A 1,072-nucleotide genomic window follows, 5' to 3' on the forward strand; every position below is an offset into this window, starting at 1 on the left:
ATGGTAGTAGTAGTAGGAGGAGGAGGAGGAGGGGGATGTGCAATAGCAGCAGAAACAGCTTGCAATTACAAACTGGACATTGCACTGACATTAACCTATTTTAATTTTCCAACTTACCATCTCCAGATTCATCATCATCGTCGTTGTCATCGTCGTCGTCTGCATCATCATCATCATCATTATCAACGCCGCCGTTGTCATCATCGTCGTCATCATCGTCATCAGCATCATCATCATCATGAGAAAGGACAACAGCTGCTGCCGAGCGATCGTGAGCGACTACACAGAAGTATGTACGCATACATACATACATACATACATACATACATACGTACATACGTACATACAAAATACAGACAGACAGACAGACAGATGAACAGATAACAGAGAGACAGACGGACAGATAACAGACAGAAAGACAAACATACATACAAAGACAAGCACTCACACCCATATACAGACGCACATCAAATAAACGATATTGTTGCTATTCGTGAAATAGCAACATTAAAAATATCACATATCAAAAAGAAGCGAAGTTAAGGCAATCGTTTGATCATCTTCGATCAACTTGATTTCATCTGATTGGTCTGCTTAGTTATGTAAACTTTTGTATTTTGTGCCATAGAATTTGCTGGTTCATTGATCTCGGGTGGGGGGTCAAAAAATCCCACTTCGCAGCATATACAATAAAACTATCAATTTTATTTTTACTAAAATAAGCACAAGTATTTGTGTATATGTGACTTCATGGGTGGCTGTCTATGTCGTGATGCATGTGTGAGCATCCCTGTCTTTATATATGTGCGTGTGCTTGTCGCTGTGGTTGGGGTTTATGTAGACGACAGTAGCGAAAATTGAAACGTTTATTACACGATAGCGTCGAGGTTTCGCCATTGGCCTGAAATAAGACCGAAAATTTAGGGGATGGGGTAAGTCAGGTAGCAGTCACGTACCGAGTATGTTTGTGTGTAGTGGGGGAGGGGCTCTATGTAGTTGACTAACGCCCCCTTAAAATTACCGGCCTTGCACCACTCTTCTTCGACTTCTTATTCTTCATATATACATATAT

The sequence above is a fragment of the Octopus bimaculoides genome, chromosome 11 (assembly GCF_001194135.2).
Source record: "Octopus bimaculoides isolate UCB-OBI-ISO-001 chromosome 11, ASM119413v2, whole genome shotgun sequence".
NCBI classification, from domain to species: domain Eukaryota; kingdom Metazoa; phylum Mollusca; class Cephalopoda; order Octopoda; family Octopodidae; genus Octopus; species Octopus bimaculoides.